The sequence below is a fragment of the Harmonia axyridis genome, chromosome X, assembly GCF_914767665.1.
Source record: "Harmonia axyridis chromosome X, icHarAxyr1.1, whole genome shotgun sequence".
Classification (NCBI taxonomy): domain Eukaryota; kingdom Metazoa; phylum Arthropoda; class Insecta; order Coleoptera; family Coccinellidae; genus Harmonia; species Harmonia axyridis.
In genome coordinates, this window is record NC_059508.1 from 33,053,758 (window position 1) to 33,061,257 (window position 7,500).

The window sequence follows — 7,500 nt, forward strand, 5'->3', positions numbered from 1 at the left end:
TCTAGAGTACCTCGGTCTTTTCTATTTTTTTTCCAAGTTTCGTACGTCAATCAACATACATCCCAGAAAAAATCATCTCTCTAACTATCCTGGTTCAAAAGTTGTATCGGAACTTTTCACGTCGAAAAAGAACATAGGCGAAAAAGGACGTGAACATTATTCCTTATAAAAATCAAACCCGACCATGGATTTTGATTCTGATTGTTGATTATCGCTATTAGAACACATTAGGAGGCAACCAAATCAAATTTGAGAAAATTCCACAATCAGAAAATTTTTTTCAAAAAAAAAAAAAAAATTCGAGAACACCTCGGTCATGGCAAGTTATTTCCCACAATCCATTCCCCAATCAACGTACATCCCAGAAAAAATCATCTCTCTAACTATCCTGGTTCAAAAGTTGTATCGGAACATTTTCACGTCGAAAATATATCTCTAAGTCCAGACCGATGCACCACGTAATCTCGGGCAGACCGATGCACAACGTAAATGACGATCGGGACCGGGGCGATCGGTCGTATCTGACACCGCCGGCTCGGTTCTAACATCGTCAATGAGTCGGGGTTGTAAAAAAGGACGTGAACATTTTTCCTTATAAAAATCAAACCCGACCATGGATTTTGATTCTGATTGTTGATTATCGCTACTAGAACATATAAGGAGGCAACCAAATCAAATTTGAGAAAATTCCACGATCAGAAAATTTTTTTCAAAAAAAAAAAAAAATCGTAATCACCTCGGTCATGGCGAGTTATTTTCCGTATTTCATTCCACAATCAACGTACAACATAGAAGAAATCATCTCTCTAACTATCCTGGTTCAAAAGTTGTATCGGAACATTTCACGTCGTAATATCTCGCCAAGTCCAGACCTCGGCGATAGGTAGTATCTGACACCGTCCGCTCGGGACTGACATCGACTTGGACTCGGGCTGATGATGGGGAGGCGTTTAAGGACGTGAACATTTTTCCTTATAAAAATTAAAGTCGACAATGAATATTGATTCTGATTACTGATTTACGCTTTAAAAACACATTAGAAGGCAACCAAATCGAATTTGAGGAAATTCCACGATCAGAAAATTTTTTTCGAAAAAAAAAAAAATCCGAAAAATATTTTTCGATTCCGATTACTGATTTACTCTTTTAGAACACATTAGGAGGCAACCAAATCAAATTTGAGAAAATTCCACAATCAGAAAATTTTTTTCGAAAAAAAAAAAAATTCGAGGACACCTCGGTCATGGCAAGTTATTTCCCACAATCCATTCCCCGATCCACGTACATCCCAGAAAAAATCATCTCTCTAACTATCCTGGTTCAAAAGTTGTATCGGAACATTTTCACGTCGAAAATATATCTCTAAGTCCAAACCGATGCACCACGTAAACTAGGGCAGACCGATGCACCACGTAATATCGGGCAGACCGATGCAGAACGTAAACTCGATCATACCGATGCTTCACGTAATCTCGATCTTACCGATGCACCACGTAAACAAGGGCAGACCGATGCAGAACGTAAAGTAGATCTTACCGATGCACCACGTAATCTCGATCTTACCGATGCACCACGTAATCTCCATCTTACCGATGCACCACGTGAACTGGATCTTACCGATGCAGAACGTGAATTGGATCTTACCGATGCAGAACGTGAATTGGATCTTACCGATGCACCACGTAAACTCGATCATACCGATGCACCACGTAATCTCGGGCAGACCGATGCACAACGTAAATGACGATCGGGACCGGGGCGATCGGTCGTATCTGACACCGCCGGCTCGGTTCTAACATCGTCAATGAGTCGGGGTTGTAAAAAAGGACGTGAACATTTTTCCTTATAAAAATCAAACCCGACCATGGATTTTGATTCTGATTGTTGATTATCGCTACTAGAACATATAAGGAGGCAACCAAATCAAATTTGAGAAAATTCCACGATCAGAAAATTTTTTTCGAAAAAAAAAAAAAATCGTAATCACCTCGGTCATGGCGAGTTATTTTACGTATTTCATTCCACAATCAACGTACAACATAGAAGAAATCATCTCTCTAACTATCCTGGTTCAAAAGTTGTATCGGAACATTTCACGTCGTAATATCTCGCCAAGTCCAGACCTCGGCGATAGGTAGTATCTGACACCGTCCGCTCGGGACTGACATCGACTTGGACTCGGGCTGATGATGGGGAGGCGTTTAAGGACGTGAACATTTTTCCTTATAAAAATTAAAGTCGACAATGAATATTGATTCTGATTACTGATTTACGCTTTAAAAACACATTAGAAGGCAACCAAATCGAATTTGAGGAAATTCCACGATCAGAAAATTTTTTTCGAAAAAAAAAAAAATCCGAAAAATATTTTTCGATTCCGATTACTGATTTACTCTTTTAGAACACATTAGGAGGCAACCAAATCAAATTTGAGAAAATTCCACAATCAGAAAATTTTTTTCGAAAAAAAAAAAAATTCGAGGACACCTCGGTCATGGCAAGTTATTTCCCACAATCCATTCCCCGATCCACGTACATCCCAGAAAAAATCATCTCTCTAACTATCCTGGTTCAAAAGTTGTATCGGAACATTTTCACGTCGAAAATATATCTCTAAGTCCAAACCGATGCACCACGTAAACTAGGGCAGACCGATGCACCACGTAATATCGGGCAGACCGATGCAGAACGTAAACTCGATCATACCGATGCTTCACGTAATCTCGATCTTACCGATGCACCACGTAAACAAGGGCAGACCGATGCAGAACGTAAAGTAGATCTTACCGATGCACCACGTAATCTCGATCTTACCGATGCACCACGTAATCTCCATCTTACCGATGCACCACGTGAACTGGATCTTACCGATGCAGAACGTGAATTGGATCTTACCGATGCAGAACGTGAATTGGATCTTACCGATGCACCACGTAAACTCGATCATACCGATGCACCACGTAATCTCGGGCAGACCGATGCACAACGTAAATGACGATCGGGACCGGGGCGATCGGTCGTATCTGACACCGCCGGCTCGGTTCTAACATCGTCAATGAGTCGGGGTTGTAAAAAAGGACGTGAACATTTTTCCTTATAAAAATCAAACCCGACCATGGATTTTGATTCTGATTGTTGATTATCGCTACTAGAACATATAAGGAGGCAACCAAATCAAATTTGAGAAAATTCCACGATCAGAAAATTTTTTTCGAAAAAAAAAAAAAATCGTAATCACCTCGGTCATGGCGAGTTATTTTCCGTATTTCATTCCACAATCAACGTACAACATAGAAGAAATCATCTCTCTAACTATCCTGGTTCAAAAGTTGTATCGGAACATTTCACGTCGTAATATCTCGCCAAGTCCAGACCTCGGCGATAGGTAGTATCTGACACCGTCCGCTCGGGACTGACATCGACTTGGACTCGGGCTGATGATGGGGAGGCGTTTAAGGACGTGAACATTTTTCCTTATAAAAATTAAAGTCGACAATGAATATTGATTCTGATTACTGATTTACGCTTTAAAAACACATGAGAAGGCAACCAAATCGAATTTGAGGAAATTCCACGATCAAAAAATTTTTTTCGAAAAAAAAAAAAATCCGAAAAATATTTTTCGATTCCGATTACTGATTTACTCTTTTAGAACACATTAGGAGGCAACCAAATCAAATTTGAGAAAATTCCACAATCAGAAAATTTTTTTCGAAAAAAAAAAAAATTCGAGGACACCTCGGTCATGGCAAGTTATTTCCCACAATCCATTCCCCGATCCACGTACATCCCAGAAAAAATCATCTCTCTAACTATCCTGGTTCAAAAGTTGTATCGGAACATTTTCACGTCGAAAATATATCTCTAAGTCCAAACCGATGCACCACGTAAACTAGGGCAGACCGATGCACCACGTAATATCGGGCAGACCGATGCAGAACGTAAACTCGATCATACCGATGCTTCACGTAATCTCGATCTTACCGATGCACCACGTAAACAAGGGCAGACCGATGCAGAACGTAAAGTAGATCTTACCGATGCACCACGTAATCTCGATCTTACCGATGCACCACGTAATCTCCATCTTACCGATGCACCACGTGAACTGGATCTTACCGATGCACCACGTAATCTCAATCTTACCGATGCACCACGTGAACTGGATCTTACCGATGCAGAACGTGAATTGGATCTTACCGATGCACCACGTAAACTCGATCTTACCGATGCACCACGTAATCTCGATCTTACCGATGCACCACGTGAACTGGATCTTACCGATGCAGAACGTGAATTGGATCTTACCGATGCACCACGTAAACTCGATCTTACCGATGCACCACGTAATCTCAATCTTACCGATGCACCACGTGAACTGGATCTTACCGATGCAGAACGTGAATTGGATCTTACCGATGCACCACGTAAACTCGATCTTACCGATGCACCACGTAATCTCAATCTTACCGATGCACCACGTGAACTGGATCTTACCGATGCAGAACGTGAATTGGATCTTACCGATGCACCACGTAAACTCGATCTTACCGATGCACCACGTAATCTCGATCTTACCGATGCACCACGTGAACTGGATCTTACCGATGCAGAACGTGAATTGGATCTTACCGATGCACCACGTAATCTCGATCTTACCGATGCACCACGTAATCTCAATCTTACCGATGCATCACGTAATCTCGATCTTACCGATGCAGAACGTAAACTCGATCATACCGATGCACCACGTTATCTCGGCAGACCGATGCAGAACGTAAAAAAAAAGCTTACAGCACGCGGTGTTCCCAAGCGGTCACCCATCCAAGTACTAACCGCGCCCGACGCTGCTTGGCTTCAGTGTTCTGACGAGAACTGGCAATTTCAGCGTGGTATGGCCGTAAACAACAAATATAGCGATATTTTCTATGATATCTCACTTTTTGGGAGCGGAAAGGACGTGAACGTTTTTCCTTATAAAAAATGAAATAACTTTTGGATATTAATTCTGATTGTTGATTTAAGTTTTAAGAACACATTAGGACATATCTCAATGAAATTTGAGGGATTTCCGAAATCGAAAAATATTTTTCGAAAAAAAAAAAAAATCCCAGAAGACCTCGGTCATCTCAAGTTTATTTCCATATTCTATTACACAATCAACGTACATCACAAAAGGAACCATCTCTCTAACTATCACAGTTAAATTTTTGTATCGGAACATTTCACGTCGGAATATCTCGCTAAGTCCAGACCGGGGAGATCGGTCGCATTTGACACCGTCCGCTCCGGTCTAACATCGTCTTGGAGTCGGGGTAACGATGGAGAGGCGTTTAAGGACGTGAACATTTTTCCTTATAAAAATTAAAGTCGACAATGAATATTGATTCTGATTACTGATTTACTCTTTTAGAACACATTAGAAGGCAACGCAATCAGATTTGAGGAAATTTCAAGATCAGAAAATTTTTTTCGAAAAAAAAAAAAATTCAAGAACACCTGGGTCATGGCAAGTTATTTCCCACAATCCATTCCACAATCAACGTACAACATAGAAGAAATCATCTCTCTAACTATCCTGGTTCAAAAGTTGTATCGGAACATTTCACGTCGAAATACCTCGCCAAGTCCAGACCGGGGCGATAGGTAGTATCTGACACCGTCCGCTCGGGACTGACATCGACTTGGACTCGGGGTAATGATGGGGAGGCGTTTAAGGACGTGAACATTTTTCCTTATAAAAATTAAAGTCGACAATGAATATTGATTCTGATTACTGATTTACGCTTTAAAAACACATTAGAAGGCAACCAAATCAAATTTGAGGAAATTCCAAAATCAGAAAATTTTTTTTAAAAAAAAAAAAAATCCGAAAAATATTTTTCGATTCTGATTACTGATTTACTCTTTTAGAACACATTAGAAGGCAACGAAATCAAATTTGAGTGAAATCCAAAATCAGAAAATATTTTTCGAAAAAAAAAAAAAATTCGAGAACACCTCGGTCATGGCAAGTTATTTTCCACAATCCATTCCCCAATCAACGTACATCCCAGAAAAAATCATCTCTCTAACTATCCTGGTTCAAAAGTTGTATCGGAACATTTTCACGTCGAAAATATATCTCAGAGTCCAGACCGATGCAGAACGTAAACTCGATCATACCGATGCTTCACGTAATCTCGATCTTACCGATGCACAACGTAAACTAGATCACACCGATGCAGAACGTAAACTCGATCATACCGATGCACCACGTAAACTCAGGCAGACCGATGCAGAACGTGAACTCGATCTTACCGATGCACCACGTAATCTCGATCTTACCGATGCACCACGTAAACTCGGGCAGACCGATGCAGAACGTGAACTCGATCTTACCGATGCACCACGTAAACTAGGGCTGACCGATGCATCACGTAAACGACGATCGAGAGGCGCGAAAGGACGTGAACGTTTTTCATTATAAAAATTGAAATAAATGATAAATAATGATTCTGATTGTTGGTTATCATTTTTAATAAGCATTAGGAGGCAACCAAAAGAAATTTGAGGAAATTCCGATAATAGAAAATTTTTTCGAAAAAAAAAAAAAATTCATGAAATCCTCGGTCATCGCAAAATATTTACCATATTCTGTTCGATAATCAACGTATATTTAAGAAGGAATCATATCTGTATCTATCTTGGTTCAAATTTTGTATCGGAACATTTTGACCAAAGTCCGAGCTTCGGCCGAAACAGACACCGCTGACCTGGCCTATCGATCGACCGAGAGTCGGGGATAGAGCGTAAGTGTTGTCTGGAGGGGAACCCTGTGCTCTCCTGACATATATAGGGAAGGTGGTCGCGTTGGGCGATGCAGAACGTTTGGATCGGGAATTATATTTTTGGTTCAGCTATTGGAATATGGTTTATTGTTGGTATATATTGGCGAAATAACGTTCTTACTGACTGGGGATATTCATAAAAATGAGTCCGGAGATTTTCAGATCGAAGTCCGAGTGATCCGACTTGGAAGGCGTGTTGGGTGGGTCGAGATGGCTTAGATCGATCAGACGAGGCGGGCTAAGTGTTGACGTCATGCATCGGTCCATTTTCAGATTGAGTCCGAGTAATCCGACTTTGAAAGAGTGTTGGGTGCGTCGAGACTGTTTAGATAGATCGGACGAGGCGGACTAGGTGTTAACGACATGCATCGGTATATTTTCTGATCGGAGTCCGAAGAAATCGGCCCTAGTAGGCGCAGCGGACGGTCGAGACGGCCTCGGTGGGTCGGATCGATCGGGAAAAGTTTGCTAAATCGTGTCTGGAGGGGAACCTTGGGTTCTCCTGACATATATAGGGGATAAGGTTTGGGTGAACGATTCTTCACGTAAAAGTTGAGTAATTTATTTTTCGATAAGCTTTTGGATATTGATGAGAAGTATATGTATATCTTCGATTAAAAGAATTCTTACCGTCTCGATGTATATTATATTAGATATATAAGAAATAGTT

General features: G+C 40.8%; 1 non-coding gene across 1 annotated transcript; it reads right to left on the reverse strand.

The window, feature by feature from the left end:
* Positions 1–4,787: 4,787 nt before the first annotated feature.
* LOC123687709 lies at positions 4,788–4,906 on the reverse strand. Its single transcript, XR_006749419.1, has one exon. It is a non-coding gene; the product is annotated as a 5S ribosomal RNA (ribosomal RNA).
* Positions 4,907–7,500: the final 2,594 nt, after the last annotated feature.